This window comes from Pseudophryne corroboree, chromosome 10 (genome assembly GCF_028390025.1).
Source record: "Pseudophryne corroboree isolate aPseCor3 chromosome 10, aPseCor3.hap2, whole genome shotgun sequence".
NCBI classification, from domain to species: Eukaryota; Metazoa; Chordata; class Amphibia; order Anura; family Myobatrachidae; genus Pseudophryne; species Pseudophryne corroboree.
In genome coordinates, this window is record NC_086453.1 from 264,432,330 (window position 1) to 264,451,882 (window position 19,553).

Below are 19,553 nucleotides of genomic sequence, written 5' to 3' on the forward strand. Positions count from 1 at the left end.
TCTGTCTGTTGGGGTAGTGCAGATAAAGGGGTATATTTATTAAAGTTCGATTTTGTATTTGATTTAAAGTTCAATTTAAAATGACTGAAATAAAATCAAATCGACATTCTTTTTCACTACTTAAATTCCTCGTTTACTAAGATTCGACTTTGAAATCGATTTTAAAATCGAATTCGATGTTGGTCAGGTTTTAACTAGTGATTTAGTGTTCAGTTTAGGAAATCCATTTCAAAATCACCTATAAAATCAAATGCAGAATCGAAGGTATCCGTTCACATGGTCGACCATGTTATGGTCGACAGTCATTAGGTCGACCACTATTGGTCGACATTGACATGGTCGACATGGACACATGGTCGACACATGAAAAGGTCGACATGAGTTTTTTTACTTTTTTTTCTTTTGGGGAACTTTTCCATACTTTACGATCCACGTGGACTACGATTGGAATGGTAATCTGTGCCGAGCGAAGCGGTAGCGGAGCGAAGGCACCATGCCCGAAGCATGGCGCACTTTACGCAAAAAACGACACCAAAAAAAGTAAAAAAACTCATGTCGACCTTTTCATGTGTCGACCTTTCACGTGTCGACCATTTTCACGTGTTGACCATGTGTCCATGTCGACCATGTCAATGTCGACCAATAGTGGTCGACCTAATGACTGTGGACCATAACATGGTCGACCATTCATACCGGAACCGAATCGAATGCTAAATCGAAAAAACACTTTGTTATTTATTTCTATTGGTCCAAATATGTTTGGGGGCGGGGAATCTACAGACGCAGAGAGATGTGCACTGTGTGCTTCTCTGAATGAGGCCCATAATTCCTACAGCCACAGTGAACCACATGTTTGGGACCATTTTCATTAGAGATCTGCGCAAATCCTCAAGTGTTAATTGATTTCTTTTAAAACTGATAAAACCATCTCAAATCAAGTAATTGGGTGTGGTATGTCGGCTGCTGGGATCCCGGGAGTCAGCATAACGACACCGGGATTCCAGCAGCAGAATGCCAGCAGCAGGCTCAGTGGCTCCCTGCGCTCACCACAGTTTCTGTTCCCACTCTATGGGTGTCATGGGAATAGAGCCTGTGGGTCAGCATTTCGTCTGGCGGAATTTTGAGCATTTGGGATTCCGGTGTCGGCATGCTGACCACCAGGATCCCGAAAGCCGGTAACATTGATTATGAGTAGGATTTGGATTTAATTCTGATTTTACATTAAATTTGCCTTTAGTAAATCTCCGAACGCAAAAGTGGATGCAAAATCACCAAAAGATCAAAATCGAACACTAGTAAATATACCTCTTAGTGTTCCAATGGGGAGTGTTGTAAGGTTCATGTGTGTGTTGGGGTGGAGGGGGTGGGGGGAATGTAGGGTGTCGAGGAAATTGTCAAATTGTCTGACCTGGAAGACTGAAAGTGTCTTGGGCCCAGCAGGGAATATTTTTTCCAGTCAGTGTCCACTGACACAAATTGAGCTCCATCGGTAGGATGTGTAATGTATTTAGTACCCATGCTGGACCAGAGCTTTGAGAACCCAGATAAGCACACTGGAGAAAAGCTTATCCCACATGGGGGATATGGTAGTTGAGAGATTAAAATTAGATGAGCATGTGTCCGATGGAATCTGGACTACAGGGACATGCCGTGAGGTAAATGGCTCAGGAGGCACTGGCTAGCACCAGAGCTAGATTTACACACAATATACGAGCCAAAGGGTACATGTGGGCATTATACACAGGTGCAGCAGTATATACTGCTGGAAATTTGGTGAGATTTGATCAGAGATGTGCAGAAAAGATAGGCATCTGCCTATAGACTTTTTACTTTAGAGTTTTGTCTATAAAAATGATTAGAATAAGACAAAGAAGATATTTCTAAGATATACTTTATACAGTCAAACCTCTGGCACAAAAGTTAGTATGACAGGAAAGGCTCTTCCTCACCTGCCTCACCCCAGCGCACGTCACCTACTGGACTATAGGTCCACCATGAAAAGTTTGACAGTCATTAGGTCATCCTCTACTGGTCGACATGCATTTGGTCGACATAGTCAAAAAGTTGACATGTAAAAGGTTGATAGTGCTAATGGTCGGCAAGTACAAAACGTTGACAGGTTCAAATGGTTGACACACATATGGTTGAAGAAAAGGAATTACAGAAGACTCTTGTGTGGGTGCACTCTTGTTTAGATTGTTAATATGACAATATTAAAACATAACTTTTATTATCTCATAATAGTTAGAAAAAAATCCACACTTTTATAATCCACTTGAATTAATTAGACAAACTATATTGTTACCCATGTAGACCACAAACATCTATGCGAGGTGTCACCCCTATTTGATGGATCTATTGGGAATTTTTATCTCACAAAAAATTGGAAATGTTCTGGTTAGTCTATGTTATTAGACTCAGGAGGGATGTAGACACTCAGGCTCTACACCCTGATCCTATCCCACCAGCACAAGCTCAGCTTGTATTAATAAGACCTCCAAGGGTCATTGATCCGAAGTATTATCAGGAGTATAGATCTTTATTCGCATTGGCAAATGTCAGATCTGTGACATATCAAGGAAAACGGTACTTGGAGAGAGTCAAAGTTTTGGTGACACAGGTCAAGTAGGTGAGCAGAAAGAGATGATTGAAGAAAATGTGGTGATCCTGCTGTTGGTTTCAAGTCGAGAGGGTCACGAGTTACAACACCGGGTATTCTCTGGGGGTCACCCTCACAGATACTAACCCAGCCCACCACCGTTTTGCTTCCAAGATCGGACGAGATCGGGCTCTGTCGGTGGGGTATGGTAGTAATTCACTGGGCCTTCTATAGCCGACTCACCAATGAGAGTGCACCTAAGGAAGATTCGGGAAAGAGAGAGAGTAGATAAGGGCGGATCTGCTGTCCATGTTAGGCACAGGGTAACCTGTGGATCATGGATGAGAGTCCGCAGATTGTTTGTCGGAATGCTGCCAGTGATCTCACACGAATGAGAAAACTGACATCGGTTGCTAGACATTTTCACACCTGTCATACAGATTTCCAAAAGGACCTCAGAGTATTCGGCCTGGAACAAGTCCATTTAGGGATCAGAGGAGGGGATTTGACCAAAGAACTACTAAAGAAAGAGACAGAGTGGATATTTAAATTAAATACTTACAAACCAATGGGCCTTAATGAGAGCATAAATTACAGTGCCTTTCTTTGAATTGTGACCTGACTTTATACAATCAAGACCTACTGTTTAACGCCTATAATCACCACGTTTTCGTCTTCTCAACCTACCCGCCTGCCCTCCCTTTTCTCATAGGTTAACTTATGACTAGCATTCATCAGACTATTCCCAACAACCAGGTACTGGTGAACCACCAGTAGACCGGTTATTTTTTCCCCTTATCCCTCCGCCTTATAACCGGGCACCGATGATAAAATTAACAATCCGGCACCGGTGACCAGATAGCATACCAATTCTTATTATTATTATAATTCTCCCCCCCCCCACATTCTCTTTTCCTCTCCCTCCTTTCCTCTCACCACTTATATCCGCATCACGTTCTACACATGTTTTTACTCACTTTACCATGACCAGTTATAACACAAAGGGCACAGTTTAAAGTAGTTTAATGCACTACAGGGTTCACTCATCCTATCCCCTCTTCCCCTAACTAATAAACCCCCCCCCTTCCCCCCCCTCCCCTCCCCGCAGGTTCATTCACCCTTTCCACACCCAAGTACTACTGGTGTGATTTTTAACCCCACATCCATGTCCCTGTGACACAAGTTCACACTATTACCACACTTTCCACTCACCACATCCTCACCCATGAATTAAAGGGTGTGATGTCCAACCACACTTTCATTCATGTGTCTGTGACACGCTTACCTCACTTGTTATTCACATAAGATGCCTACACCCTCTCCCACCCTTATGGTGGGCTTCATCACCGTATTCACTCCATCCCAATTATTAACCTGCCCAATCAGCCCTAATCAAAGGGCACACACCTCATATCACCCTCAACACCACATTTTCTCACACACACACACCTGTTCCCACTCTAGCACCCACAGGACCCCTCATTCTTATCTTAATTCCCCAGCCTTCTGGTCCCACATAACCCATAACTAACTATGGTTTCCTTTGCATTTGTATTATCATCATAACCTTTGCTAATATAGGCATCCTTATTTCATCATTTGGGTACACATATCAAGGTATTAATCGATAAATTCCCAGTTACTTCCTCCCTCTCTCTCTTTTATTAGCATACACCCGGTTTGGGTCTATTGATAAATAATTCAGCTGCCCTATCTCATCCAGCAGACATGGCAAGTCTGCATAAAAAGAACTAATTCTACTTAGGGCAGGATATAAACAATATCCAAATATACACAAAAAAATGCAGAAATAAAAAATAAATAATAAAGAATAAAGTATTTTTTGAACACTGGCTAGAATTAATGTAGACCCAGTTTCAACTATCAACCTGACAGCCCGCAGGACTATAATCCACAGATCGGCTCGTGGGAGCTCTAACACAGTCCCACTCGCTGATCAGACCCAACGTCCCGCATACGCTCGGTTGCCGAGCAACGGGACGCGCTAACCCCGACGCCTTAATCTAGCCCAGAATGAAAGTGACGTCACCTTAAGAACCTAGGACGCCCCGTATCCAGGCAACATGACGCCGGAAGTATTCATCGGATATGACGTGGCGCGACAGGGCCAGGCAATAGCGACATCGCTCAACAGCTAAGTGTGCCATCTATGAATACCAACCCTTTCTCATAAACGAGGACACCCCAACAATAGGTATAATAAAGATTACAGTTATACTCTTTCCCCTTTCCTATGCTCTAACTTCGCCACAACGTAATGCATAGGTTGCCTAGCAACCCGAAAAATACGTCACTTCCGCTGAGCACAGCGGAGGTCCAAGGACGATCTCAGCAATTAAGCATTTTCCAGCTATTGGCTAACAGCCACCCAGATGGATATTTAAACCCTTATCACCACATCATATCAGCAGCATTGGAAGTGAACAAGCCCGCAGGACGGGTGAAACGCGTTTTCCAGCATTTCAGCATTACCTATCCCAGCATCCCAGCATGAATCACTTCAACTTTAACCAAAGACTGAAGTAGTGGAATTTTGCATCTTGTTATTTAGTGACTGACCCAGGGACCTGGGCAGGGACCGGTACACTTTTCTATATATAATTTGATATATTTTTTGTTTTTTTCTGGGATTGACTTTTTCCCACATACCCAGGCAGCAATCCGACATGCCCCCCTTTGTCATCACGGCAGCCCAGGGATCTGGGCAGTGATTGTTACGATACATTTTCCTCACCATTTCCCCCTTCCCCCCCCCCCCCCTCCTTTTTTTTTTTTTTTTTTTTCTTTTTTCTTTCTCTCTCTTAAATTATTATTGCTACGTGTTTCAGCAATATTATCCCAACTACTTATTACTACTATATTATTTCAGTAACCTTGCCTAGATAGCAATAAGTACAGAATTAATAATGACATTTTTCTAAGCATCTTATAAGTCAGCATCCTAGGGGCCTGTTTACCCCCACTCTCGATTATACTGCCAACAGGGATATCCCCTATACACATCCGAGATTGTGGATCTTTTGAAACACCTGTATACTGTTGCTGGATGGTTTAGTCCTGTAGCTCCATATAAGATATTAATCAGACCCAATCAGGGTTATCTAGGAATCTAGGTAGGAATATCACACCGTCATTATATATTTTTTTCATCTATGTGATATGGTATACATAGTATTCGCGTGTCTGCCCTCTATAGCATAGGTGTGAATAAGTATGATGACTAGTACCCCTTAGGGGCTGTGTATCAATTTCTGTTTTCCATTACTCGTTATCTCCATTTTCCGTCAACAGAGTAATTACCTAATATAACCTGATATCTTCAGCTACCTGGTTTTATTTGTATTTCTACTCATCACTGTCAATCTTTGACAGTATTTTGTCTTGACATCAAGTTTTCTCTTTTCTCTATACCTTTATACCCTCATTCCTCTCCATATATCTGCGGACTCTCATCCATGATCCACAGGTTACCCTTTGCCTAACATGGACAGCAGATCCGCCCTTATCTACTCTCTCTCTTTCCCGAATCTTCCTTAGGTGCACTCTCATTGGTGAGTCGGCTATAGAAGGCCCAGTGAATTACTACCATACCCCACCGACAGAGCCCGATCTCGTCCGATCTTGGAAGCAAAACGGTGGTGGGCTGGGTTAGTATCTGTGAGGGTGACCCCCAGAGAATACCCGGTGTTGTAACTCGTGACCCTCTCGACTTGAAACCAACAGCAGGATCACCACATTTTCTTCAATCATCTCTTTCTGCTCACCTACTTGACCTGTGTCACCAAAACTTTGACTCTCTCCAAGTACCGTTTTCCTTGATATGTCACAGATCTGACATTTGCCAATGCGAATAAAGATCTATACTTCTGATAATACTTCGGATCAATGACCCTTGGAGGTCTTATTAATACAAGCTGAGCTTGTGCTGGTGGGATAGGATCAGGGTGTAGAGCCTGAGTGTCTACATCCCTCCTGAGTCTAATAACATAGACTAACCAGAACATTTCCAATTTTTTGTGAGATAAAAATTCCCAATAGATCCATCAAATAGGGGTGACACCTCGCATAGATGTTTGTGGTCTACATGGGTAACAATATAGGCCCTCATTCCGAGTTGATCGGTCGCAAGGCGAATTTAGCAGAGTTACACACGCTAAGCCGCCGCCTACTGGGAGTGAATCTTAGCTTCTTAAAATTGCGACCGATGTATTCGCAATATTGCGATTACTAACTACTTAGCAGTTTCAGAGTAGCTCCAGACTTACTCTGCCTGTGCGATCAGTTCAGTGCTTGTCGTTCCTGGTTGACGTCACAAACACACCCAGCGTTCGCCCAGGCACTCCCACCGTTTCTCCGGCCACTCCTGCGTTTTTTCCGGAAACGGTAGCGTTTTCAGCCACACGCCCCTGAAACGCCGTGTTTCCGCCCAGTAACACCCATTTCCTGTCAATCACATTACGATCGCCGGAGCGAAGAAAAAGCCGTGAGTAAAAATACTTTCTTCATAGTAAAGTTACTTGGCGCAGTCGCAGTGCGAACTTTGCGCATGCGTACTAAGCGGATTTTCACTGCGATGCGATGAAAAAGAACGAGCGAACAACTCGGAATGAGGGCCATAGTTTGTCTAATTAATTCAAGTGGATTATAAAAGTGTGGATTTTTTTCTAACTATTATGAGATAATAAAAGTTATGTTTTAATATTGTCATATTAACAATCTAAACAAGAGTGCACCCACACAAGAGTCTTCTGTAATTCCTTTTCTTCCTAGCTCGCCTCTGACTCTGGGTGCACCACCAGACTCATTCATCACAAAACGAATTATATGTACACATTATACGTCATTCTGGTACTCTACTATTGTTATTATTTTTCGTGAAAACTCAGAACCAGTGCGGAATCATATCTATGTTGTGAGACACATATGGTTGACACAGCTTTTTGGGGAGTTTTAGCAATTTAATCAACTTTTTCATACTTTACCATCCACGTGGACTACGATTGGGAATAGTAACCTGTGCCGATCGCAGCAGTAGTGGAGCAGGGCACCTTACCCTGAAGCATGGCGAGCGAAGCGAGGGGACGTGGTACACTAATTGGGGTTACACGTGCTTTTACGGCAAAAATGGCACAATTTTTTGTTAAAACTGGTGAATCATTCTTTTTTTGTGTCGACCGTTTCATGTGTCAACCTTTTGACCCTGTCGACCTTTCCCATTGTCTACCTTTTTCATGTTGACCTAATGACCCTGTCGACAGTTAGGGGTCAACCAAATGACTGTAGACCTTTTGCTTGTAGATCTAATGATCCAAACTTGTGTCTGACACTCTTGTAGCAAATCTAACAGTAGGTAGCAAAGTGAGGCCGATACGATTGTGAAGCCTGAGAAGTCCCTAAATGAGGCCAGAGATGCGAAGGCTAAATCATTAGTTTCATAATCTACCCAAGCAACAGTACCATGGGGAGCAAAGGCTGCTGGGATCTGTGCTAAATGGGAATCCCAGAAGTCTGGAGTCTCCTGCTGGGATTGGTTTCTCATGGACTGATTATGTGAATAAATATAAATAAAAATGCAAATTAGAAAAAGTGGAATTAGAAGAATGTGGATATTGTGGTATACGAGTGTCATGTAATCAAAGACAAGCTTTCCATTCCGTATTCAATCCATGTGGTTCAAGTCTTTTACGTTTGTATATCCATTCTGTTTCATTCACTTTCATAGAGGTGACTATGTTTTCCCCTCTCCAATGGGGAATTAACCCTTTGGATTCCAGTGAATTTCAATCCTTTAGGGTCCTTATTATGGGCCTAATTCAGACTTGATTGTAGCCGTGCAGCTACGATCAGTTACTCAGACATGCAGGGGGACACCCAGCACAGGGCTAGTCCGCCCCGCATGTCTGGCTCCACCCCGTCGCACAAGTACAAAAGCATCGCACAGCGGCGATGCTTTTGTACTTGACGAGTAGCTCCCTACCAGCGCAGCTCCTGCGCGCTGTCCGGGAGCCACTCGTCGCTGTCCGGTTCACAGCGGCTGCGTGTGATGGCATGCAGCCACCGTAGCCCGCCCCCTGCGCGGTCCGGGCATTCCTGCATCCCTAAAGTGGCGCCCAACGCCGCCGGCCCGCCCCCTCCGACCTAGAGACCGCCTCTGCCTGTCAATCTTGTAGAGGCGATCGCAGGGCTGAAATGGCTGTCGAAAACGCACAGCAGCGATCAGGTCTGAATTAGGCCCTATGTCTCTCCAGAAAATGTGCTGAGACTGTGGGTTCTGAGTCCTTTTTTTATGGCCTACGTATAGGATGCTTCCTCGGTGTTACAAGAGATGTGGTCTTTGATTCTAACCTCCCGTTATGATTGAATAGTTTTATTAGGTTTTCTTTCTTATGTTTAGTTTTCATTTTATTTATTTATTTTGATTAATTTTATTTATTTTACTTTCAACAAATTGTATATACAGTAGCACTCGGTTTCAGCCTTAAGATGCATACAGATTTGCCAATAAAATGAACGACGTCGCTCATTTTCTCCCTTCATGAGCGAAGTCGTTCACTTTCTCGGCAAGTGTGTATGCCGGTGGACGACGGGCGATGCATGGCACCACTGGTCGTTAACGGCCCTCGGTGTCGGCAGTACATGCATGCTCAATCTGGACTGTCGTCCAGGAGCTGCATGCACGGCCGGCCGCTGCGTGACGTTACTGAGCGATATGAACGGTTATATCTATCATGCACCCTACACACTGCTGGGCGATGGCAGCAATTTGGACGATGATCGATCTCGATATCATCCAAATTGACTTGCGTTGCAAAATGACTGAAAACAAACTATGAAAGACCACGCATCGTTCATCGTTGGTGCATACACACTGAGCAATATGAACAATTTCTCATTCATTAATGAACAAGAATGTTCATATCGCCCAGTGTGTAGGGAGGGGAGTTGAAACACTAGACACCGCCGCTCATAGAGCGTTGTCTAGCATGTATGCAGCTTTCCAGCTGTATTATTTCACATTTGCTATCATTGCAGAGTTGACTTATCTGTGGAGGAGTGATGGGAAGTTTTCCTACTATAGGGATTTGTAGAACCATGCAGTGAAAATTCCTAGGTAAACAATTTTTTTATGTTGTCATTTCAATCTAAATGATGACGCTACCATACAGGGTCCACTTTTACTGGCTGGGTACAAACCTTATCCATAACTGCATCCCACAGTAGCCGAGGTCTGCTATGATGACCGAACGCAAAGTGGACAGCACCATAAGGGCAGGGAAAATGTTCCTACCGGGATAATGATTTGCTCTTTTTATTTAATATATTAGACCTAGGGGTGAAGATGGCCCCCCTTCCCCCCACCTTCAGCTATCAAGGCTTCTTTTTGTGCCTGCCTTGCCAGGTAACCTGTCCTACGTGTTCAACCTGATTCTAACATGCAGGGGTCATCCTCATCCATGGATGCTGTAGGGAAATAATGACAGATGATGGTTATCCTCTAACACAGGCGTTCCCAAACTTTTTTGAGTCACAGTGTCCTAGAGTATCAGAATTTTTTTCATGGCACACCTACATTAAAAGTTTCTTAAGAAATGTAAAAATTGTGATTGTATGTCATCCTTAAGGTGTGTACACACGGTGAGATCCTTGCTATGGCCGATTTTGACTATGCTATTTCCCTTGAACTCCCCGGAGCCCAGCACCACCGATTTTGACTATCTTTTCTTGAGATATGGACTATGGCCCTCATTCCGAGTTGTTCGCTCGCAAGGCGAATGTAGCAGAGTTACACACGCTAAGCCGCCGCCTACTGGGAGTGAATCTTAGCTTCTTAAAATTGCGACCGACGTACGCGCAATATTGCGATTACAAACGAGTTAGCAGTTTCAGAGTAGCTCCAGACTTACTCTGCCTGTGCGATCATTTCAGTGCTTGTCGTTCCTGGTTGACGTCACAAACACACCCAGCGTTCGCCCAGGCACTCCCACCGTTTCCCCGGCCACTCCTGCGTTTTTTCCGGAAACGGTAGCGTTTTCAGCCACACGCCCCTGAAACGCCGTGTATCCGCCCAGTAACACCCATTTCCTGTCAATCACATTACGATCGCCGGAGCGAAGAAAAAGCCGTGAGTAAAAATACTTTCTTCATAGTAAAGTTACTTGGCGCAGTCGCAGTGCGAACATTGCGCATGCGTACTAAGCGGATTTTCACTGCGATGCGATGAAAAATACCGAGCGAACAACTCGGAATGAGGGCCCATGTGTGCTTACGATTTTGGCTTATGTGAGATTTTGGCTTATGTGAGATGTCATTGACATTTGAGATGAACTAGATAGTACACCGATCTAGCAAGGATTGACTTGCCTGCACAGTCTATCTTTTCTTGCGATACCGACCTGGCGGGATCGCGCATCAGGATCTAATCGGGATTGCAAGGTGACTTTCATCTTGCGATCTGCACTAACTTTTCTTGCAATTTTGACTATATAGTCAAAATCGAAAGAAAATATCTCACCGTGTGTACACACCTTTAGGTTCATTTGTATGGGGAGGGAGAATATTGGCTTCTGTTTGGCCACAAATGTTATGATCGGCAGCCACTAGCACTGGTTTTGCCTATCACACTGACCATAAATAATTTGAATTAACCCTGGACCACCAATCCAAGGCACCACTGCAAGTGTGGCACCCCAGGGTGCCACGGCACACAGTTTGAGAACCACTGCTCTAACATGTCTAATGCTGAATTCTGTCCCTCTAACACTAATGACCCAGCTGTAACCTACCTGGAGGCAGTGGTGAGGGGGTGCTCCTGATTGGCTGGCCTTAATTAACAGGTACCCCATAATTAACTCAATTAGTGTCAAGATAGTTGAAAGGAGCACTTTATTGTCTGTCACTGTGGAGCTTTATTTTTTAATTAAAGGTAAGTAGTAGCAATATGTCACTATATTACAGAGACGTGGGGGCATATGAAGAAGCAAAAGTATAATAAGCTCACAATAAATTATTATCATCATTATTATTACTACTATAATAAAGGGGAAATATTTTATAGCAATAAACGGGACACACTGTAACAATGGAATGCGGTTACATTGCCGGCAGTCGGGATCCCAGCTAACGGGCTATGGTTTCCAGCGTGGCGAGAGCAGCGAGTCCACAAGGGGCTTAGTTGGGCTTGACCCCCTGCCGGCATTCTGGTGGCTGGGTTCCCTGCGTCAGTATGCTGACCGCCAGGATCCCGTCCGCCGGCATACCATACCCAATGCGTAACTAAACAAGCACAGTATTTATAACAATAAAGGGGGAAACTTTATGTTACATCTGTATATATTTATATATATATATATATATATATATATATATATATATATATATATACAGCAATACTTTCTTATTTTTGCATACTGTAACCAATGGGGCAATTTTGGTTGCCCTTCGACGGCAAATTTAGAATCCGCCTCCAAACCACCCTCAACAAGGTGATGTGAGGTTTAGTAGTCACACCGCCGATGATGAGTGGCAGTTCTCATATCGGCAGCATTCCTAGTCTCCAGCTGCCGAGGGCTAGTGTTAGGAAGCTGCCCGTACATAGCATGGCAGAAAAAAAAAGCTGTCTTTGTTGTGATTAGGTGTTACACAAATGACGTCTCCTAGGTGACCTAATGATGGTTGCTAGGAGACTGATGGCACCGTGTGGGTCCAGGATACACTGCTGAGGGAGACCGTCATACTGTAAATGGCTCTGGATGCCGCATAGCATTGCTGGGTATGTAGTGCCTAGATCAGGCATTCCCAACCACGGTCTTCAAGGCACACCAACAGTGCAGGTTTTAGTGATATCCAGTCTTCAGCACACGTGACTTAATTAGTAGCTCAGTTATTTTGTTTTAACCATCTGTGCTGCAGCCTGGATATCACTAAAACCTGCACTGTTGGTGTGCCTGTAGGACCGTGGTTGGGAATGCCTGGCCTAGAGGGAAGGGCTACCGATCAGAGGGGCTAATTGAGAGGTGGACGCTACAGCACAGCTGCTGGGTCCTTGTATGCAAATGTTGCACAAATTTATGCTAAACTCGCAGAAGGCATCTTAAGTAAAAAGGAGGCATCTGAGGATCCAGCAGCAGATCATGTGTGACCATCGGGCATCTGAGTTACTCAGGACGTCCAGTGAAATCACGCTGCTGGGGCCAGTGACGCTGCACCAAGGACGCAACCACTGGCTTTGGCAGAAAATGGGACCAACAGGTCACTACCCCCAAAATGCCAGCAGCCTCATGCTGCAACGTTTGAGGCACTACAAGACACATCGCAGCCCCAGATCTGCACATGAGAGACAAAAAAATATCAGGTCATTGTGAAAAAATAAGATTTTAAACCTACCGGCAAATCTTTTTCTCGTAGTCCGTAGAGGATGCTGGGGACTCCGTAAGGACCATGGGGAAAGACGGGCTCCGCAGGAGACATGGGCACTTTAAGAAAGAACTTTAGGTATGGGTGTGCACTGGCTCCTCCCTCTATGCCCCTCCTCCAGACCTCAGTTAGAGAAACTGTGCCCAGAGGAGACGGACAGTACGAGGAAAGGATTTTTGTTAATCCAAGGGCAAGATTCATACCAGCCCACACCATTCACACCGTATAACTTGTGATATACAAACCAGTTAACAGTATGAAACAACACAGCATCAGTTCGAGACTGATGAAAACTGTACCATAACCCTTATGTAAGCAAAACTATATACAAGTCTTGCAGAAGTAGTCCGCCCTTGGGACGGGCGCCCAGCTTCCTCTACGGACTACGAGAAAAAGATTTACCGGTAGGTTTAAAATCTTATTTTCTCTTACGTCCTAGAGGATGCTGGGGACTCCGTAAGGACCATATGGATTATACCAAAGCTCCCAAACGGGCGGGAGAGTGCGGACGACTCTGCAGCACCGACTGAGCAAACATGAGGTTCTCCTCAGCCAGGGTATCAAACTTATAGAACTTTGCAAAGGTGTTTGACCCCGACCATAGTTGCAGTGCCGAGACCCCTCGGGCAGCCGCCCAAGACGAGCCCACCTTCCTAGTGGAATGGGCTTTTACCGATTTTGGTAACGGCAATCCAGCCGTTGAATGAGCCTGCTGAATCGCGTCACAGATCCAGCGAGCAATAGACTGCTTTGAAGCAGGAGCGCCAACCTTGTTGGCTGCATACAAGACAAACAGTGCTTCTGTTTTTCTAACTCTAGCCGTTCTGGCTACGTAAATCTTCAAAACCCTGACCACATCAAGGGACTCGGAATCCTCCAAGTCACGTGTAGTCACAGGCATCACAATAGGTTGGTTCATATGAAAAGATGAAATCACCTTAGGCAAGAACTGAGGCCGGTTCCGCAATTCTGTTCTATCCATATGGAAAACCAGATAGGGGCTTTTATGAGACAAACCCGCCAATTCCGATACTCGCCTAGCCGAGGCCAAGGCTAACACATGATCACTTTCCAAGTGAGATATTTCAATTCCACTGTTTCAAGTGGTTCAAACCAGTGCGACTTAAGGAAACTCAACACCATGTTAAGGTCCCCAGGCGCCACCTAAGGTACAAAGGAGGCTGAATATGCCGCCCTCCTTTCACAAAAATCTGTACTTTTGGAAGAGAAGCTAATTTCTTCTGAAAGAAAATGGATAGGGCCGAAATCTGAACCTCAATGTAGCCTAATTTTAGGCCCAAATTCACTCCAGTCTGTAGGAAGTGAAGGAAACGGCCCAGATGGAATTCTTCCGTAGAAGCATTCCTGGCCTCACACCAAGAAACATACTTCCGCCACATACGGTGATAATGTTTAGCTGTCACGTCCTTCCTAGCCTTTATCAGAGTAGGAATGACCTCATCCGGAATGCCCTTTTCCGGTAGGGTTCAGCGTTCAACCGCCATGCCGTCAAACGCAGCAGCGGTAAGTCTTGTAACAGACAGGGCCCCTGTTGTAACAGGTCCTGTCTTACAGGAAGAGGTCACGGATCTTCTATGCGCATTTCCTGCAGATCCGGATACCAGGCCCTTCGCGGCCAATCTGGAACAATGAGAATTGTCTGTACTCCTCTATTCCTTATTATTCTCAACACCTTGGGGATGAGAGGAAGAGGAGTAAACACATAGACCGACTGGAACACCCACGGTGTCACTAGGGCGTCCACTGCCACCGCCTGAGGGCTCTTGACCTGGCGCAACACTTCTGTAGTCTTTTGTTTTTAGGCGGGACGCCATCATGTATATCTGGGGCAGGCCCCATTGACTTGCAATCTGTGCGAAGACTTCCTGATGAAGTCCCCACTCTCCTGGATGTAGATCGTGGTTGCTGAGGAAGTCTGCTTCCCAGTTGTCCACTCCCGGAATGAACACTGCTGACAGTGCCCTCACCTGATTTTCCGCCCAGCGAAGAATCCTGGTGGCTTCCGCCATTGCCATTCTGCTCCTTGTGCCGCCTTGGCGGTTTACATGAGCTAATGCGGTGATGTTGTCTGACTGGATCAGAACCGGTAGGTCGCGAAGCAAAGTCTCCGCTTGACGAAGGGCGTTGTATATGGCCCTCAGTTCCAGGACGTTGATATGAAGACAAGTTTCTTGACTTGACCAAAGACCTTGGAAGCTTCTTCCTTGTGTGACTGCTTCCCAACCTCGGAGGCTCGCGTCCGTGGTCCCCAGGACCCAGTCCTGAATGCCAAATCTGCGACCCTCCAGAAGGTGAGCACTCTGCAGCCACCACAGGAGAGACACACTGGCCCTAGGGGGACAGGGTGATCAACCGATGAATCCGTAGATGTGACCCGGACCACTTGTCCAGTAGGTCCCATTGGAAAACCCTCTCCCTGACCAGAGTCATGAGTTCCTGGGCCTTTTCTATCGGAAGATAAACCCTTTTCTGGTCCATATCCAGAATCATGCCTAAGAAGGTCAAAGGAGTCGTAGGCACTAACTGTGACTTCGGGATATTGAGAATCCAGCCGTGTTGCTGTAGCACCTTCCGTGGAAGTGACATGCTGTTCAACAACTGCTCTCGTGATCTCGCCTTTATAAGGAGATCGTCCAAGTATGGGATAATTGTGGCACCCTGCCTGCGCAGGAGCACCATCATTTCTGCTATTACCTTGGTGATGAAATTGGTAATGACAATCCTGTACCGCAAATCTCAGGTACGCCTGATGAGGTGGATATATGGGAACATGAAGGTATGCATCCTTCATGTCCAGGGATAGCATAAAATCCCCCCTTCTAGGCTGGCGATGACCGCTCTGAGCGATTCCATCTTGAACTTGAACCTTTTTAAGTATAGGTTCAAGGATTTTAATTTTTTAAAATGGGTCTGACCGAACCGTCTGGTTTATACCCCCTCCCTTGTTGTAGCAGGGGAACTTTTACCAGCACCTGTTGAAGACACAATTCTTGAATTGCATTTAAAACTATCTCCCTCTCTGGGGGGGCGGAGAAGCTGGTAGGGCCGATTTGAAAAACCGGCGAGGGGGCACCTCTTCGAATTCCAGCTTGTAACCCTGGAATACAATTTCTATTGTCCCGGGATCCACCTGTGAGTGAACCCAGATGTGGCTGAAAAGTCGAAGACGTGCCCCCACTGGGGCGGACTCCCTCAACGGAGCCCCAGTGTCATGCGGTGGATTTTGTAGAGGCCGGGGAGGACTTCTGCTCCTGGGAACTAGCTGTGGTTGGCAGCTTTTTCCTTCTGCCCTTACCTCTGGCAAGACAGGACGATCCTCGTGCTCTCTTGTTTTTATTTGAGCGAAAGGACTGCATTTGATAATGTGGCGCTTTCTTAGGCTGTGAGGGAATATAAGGCAAAAAATTTGATTTACCTGCCGTAGATGTGGAGACCAGGTCAGAGAGACCGTCCCCAAACCATTCCTCACCCTTATAAGGTAAAAACCTCCATATGCCTTATTGAGTCGGCATCACCTGTCCATTGCCGGGTCCATAGGACTCATCTAGCAGAAATGGACATAGCGTTGACTTTAGAACCCGGTAGGCCAATGTCTCTTTGAGCATTCCTCATATATAAGACAGCATCTTTAATATGACCCAGGGTTAACAAAATGGTATCCCTATCCAGGGTATCCAATATTGTCGTTAAGGTATCAGTCCACTCTGCTATAGCGCTACAAACCCAAGCCGACGCTAACGCCGGTCTAAGTAGGGTACCAGAGTATGTGTAAATGGACTTTAATGTAGCCTCCTGCTTGCGATCAGCAGGATCCCTTAGGGTAGCCGTATCTTGGGGTGGCAGTGCTACCTTTTTTGGATAAGCGTGTCAACGCTTTGTCTACCCTTGGGGAGGATTCCCACCGTATCCTGTCCTTGATCGGGAAGGGATACGTCATAAGAATCCTTTTGAGAATCTGCAGTTTCTTGTCTGGAGATTCCCATTTTCCAATACCTCATTCAGCTCATTAGAAGGAGTAATTGTTACCTCAGGTTTCTTTTCCTTATACCTGTGTACCCACGTGTCAGGGACCGGGGGTTCCTCTGTGATATGCAAAACATCCTTTATTTCAATAATCAAATATTGAATACTTTTAGCTAATTTTGGCTATAATTTTGCATCATCGTAGTCGACACTAGAGTCAGAATCCGTGTCGGTATTAGTGTCTACTATTTGGGATAGTGGCCGCTTTTGAGACCCTGAGAGTCCCTGCGACATAGGGGCAGGCAGAGCCTGACTCTGTGCATAATTTCTAGACTCAGCTTTGTCCAACCTTTTGTACAATAAATTTACATTAGCACTTAACACATTCCACTCAGGTGTCGGTGTTGCCGACGGAGACACTATATTTATTTGCTCCACCTTCTCACTAGGAAAGCCTTCTACCGCAGACATGCCGACACACGCGTACCGACACACCACACATTCAGGGAATTCTCTTATCCGGAGACAGTTCCCCCACAAGGCCCTTTGGAGAGACAGAGAGAGAGTATGCCAGCAAACACGCAGCGCTAATGACCCAGGAAAAAAGTTTAACACACTATATGTTTACCCAGATAGCGCTGTAATCATTTATTTGCGCTTAATTATGTGCCCCCCCCCCCCCCCCTTCTTTAAAACCCTCTTTCACTGTGGTAAGCAGGGAAGAGTCAGGGGAGCTTTCTCTCAGCTTGTGCTGTGGAAAAAATGGCGCTGGTGAGTGCTGAGGGAGAAGCCCCGCCCCCTCAGCGGCGGGCTTCGGTCCCGCTGAAATAATGAAAAAACAGTGCCTAGCTCTATATACTACTTTTTGCCAGAAAATGAGGATATATTGCTGCCCAGGGCGCCCCCCCTGCGCCCTGCACCCTTACAGTGACTGCCGTGTGTGAGGTGTGTGGGAGCAATGGCGCACAGCACTACCGCTGTGCGTTACCTCAGTGAAGATCTGAAGTCTTCTGCCGCCTTTGAAGTCTTCTTTCTTCTCATATTCACCCAGCTTCTATCTTCCGGCTCTGTGAGGAGGACGGCGGCGCGGCTCTGGGACGACCTCCAGGGGAGACCTGTGTTCCGACTCCCTCTGGAGCTAATGGTGTCCAGTAGCCTAAGAAACAGAGCCTGACGTTAAAGTAGGTCTGTTTCTCTCCCCTCAGTCCCACGATGCAGGGATACTGTTGCCAGCAGGTCTCCCTGAAAATAAAAAAACTAACAAATATACTTTCTTTTCAGGAAAACTCAGGAGAGCTCCTGTAATGCACCCAGTCTCCTCTGGGCACAGTAATAAACTGAGGTCTGGAGGAGGGGCATAGAGGGAGGAGCCAGTGCACACCCATACCTAAAGTTCTTTCTTAAAGTGCCCATGTCTCCTGCGGAGCCTGTCTTTCCCCATGGTCCTTACGGAGTCCCCAGCATCCTCTAGGACGTAAGAGAAAATGTCATTACCGTGCACCTGTCAGTCAGCACCAGAATGTGCCCGTCTGTCTCTGGACCTGACATTCCCCATTATCATATGGATTTTTCTTTTTTCCTTTTTTTAACTGAGATGGATTAAAGTGGCAGAGGGTCAGAGTAAATTCTGCGGAGGTGTAGACTGCTGTCAGCAGGGCGGTGTATTCAAGTCAATAGATTTTCATAGAAATACTGTGGCAGGCACTCACCCTCAAGTACTTATTTATGAGTATTCACTTACACTTTATTTTTTTTAAAGTATCAGCCAACTAAGCGGCTACAACGCAAAGAGTCCGCACATGTTATTGCAGCACTATATCCACAGAGCTTCCTAGAATGTTAGAATGTCAGGGCCTGATTCTGCGATGGGCCGGAAACCAGCTGCAGCTTTAATCCACTGGGGTGCGAGGAAAGCTGTACCATGGAATGGACATCAGATGCATCATTGGACATTAGAGCAACCCTATGACTGCTCCTCAGACTGTCCTACAGAACATGGCTGTCGCTCCCAGTTTATCTGCATCTATCGTGGCAGTACCTGATACTGGCACACCGCGACACGACCGCTGACAACAACCACCAGCCCCAGTCACCGCCGAGGAACGCCTATACAAACTGCATGGATCTGCACATATGGCGTGGCATAACTAGAAGGGGTGTTTAACGTGCAGGGAGGTTAGATGTAAGTGGGCACATCTGTAGATATTAAATGAATACAAGTGTTTTGAGTTCTGAGATAACCCACACAACACATATTATGACATTAATGCCCTTATTTATCAATGAGTGATAAATTTCACTGTGAGTAATAAATTGCAGCAGCCAATCAGCTCCTAACTGCCATGTTACAGACTCTGTTTGAAAAATAACCTTAAGGAGCTGATTTGCTGGTGCAATGTATCACTCTCAGTGAAATTTATCACTCATTGATAAATAAGGGCATACAATTCTTGTCTCCAATGCTTTTTTTTTTTCATACACAGCAGAAATATGCACTTTAAGTAAAGAATAAAGAGAACAACCCTGAATTAGGTCA

The 19,553-nt window shown here is 45.6% G+C and overlaps 1 protein-coding gene, 1 long non-coding RNA gene and 2 pseudogenes across 6 annotated transcripts in view; 2 read left to right on the forward strand and 2 right to left on the reverse strand.

The window, feature by feature from the left end:
• The window catches only part of LOC134966476 (uncharacterized), a 209,114-nt gene that overhangs the window by 122,955 nt on the left and 66,606 nt on the right, over nt 1-19,553 (forward strand). The gene's annotated exons all lie outside the window — the stretch shown is intronic.
• DIXDC1 (DIX domain containing 1) overlaps nt 1-19,553 on the reverse strand; it is a 360,729-nt gene that overhangs the window by 81,202 nt on the left and 259,974 nt on the right. The gene's annotated exons all lie outside the window — the stretch shown is intronic.
• Nucleotides 2,698-2,816, reverse strand: LOC134967085 (5S ribosomal RNA; annotated as a pseudogene).
• Nucleotides 6,198-6,316, forward strand: LOC134967086 (5S ribosomal RNA; annotated as a pseudogene).